This window comes from Octopus bimaculoides, chromosome 21 (assembly GCF_001194135.2).
Source record: "Octopus bimaculoides isolate UCB-OBI-ISO-001 chromosome 21, ASM119413v2, whole genome shotgun sequence".
Taxonomy (NCBI): Eukaryota; Metazoa; Mollusca; class Cephalopoda; order Octopoda; family Octopodidae; genus Octopus; species Octopus bimaculoides.
In genome coordinates, this window is record NC_069001.1 from 11,586,214 (window position 1) to 11,587,092 (window position 879).

Consider the following 879-nt stretch of genomic DNA (forward strand, 5'->3'; position numbering starts at 1 on the left):
ATATATATATATATATATGTATATATTATATATTTTTGTACACATACACACACACGCACACAAATATATCTATACACAAGAACACACACGTATAGATGCATATTTATATGCACATATACATATGTATATATGTACATATATATAATATAGACTATATATAATATAGACTATATATAAATATATATATATTTAGGTATATATTTAGGTATATTTTTAGGTATATATTTAGGTATATATTTAGGTATATATTTAGGTATATTTACATGAAGATATATTTATATATATATGTGTATATATATATATATATACACATATATATGTGTACACCTATGTATATATAATATACAATATATATATATATATGAAGAAATACATGCATACACACTCATGACTATTTTACTGCTGAATATTTGAATATTTATGCATAAACTCAATTTCCGAAAGTATAAAAAATGAAGGAGGCGGAATGAGCAAAAACCGTTTCTTTACTTTTTACTCGTGATAATTTTGTGGGAAAAAAGTGCCTTCTTGAATTATATGTTAAAATGAAAAATAAAAATGAAAAAGAAGCATCTATACACAGAAAACTAAATTAATAATCGCAATAAAAATGATCACAGCCCTACCACCAATTGTAATAATAATAATAATAATAATAATAATAATAATAATAATAATAATAATAATAATAATATTTCACATCTAAGAATTAAATGCAATTTTCAGAGATGCTTCATTGTGCATTATGTTTACGTGTATATCTGTGTGTTTGTTCGTGCTTGTGCATGTATGCATATATATGCATATGTATATTAATATATATATATATGTATATATAAATATATAAATATATAAATTGATATATATATATATATATAT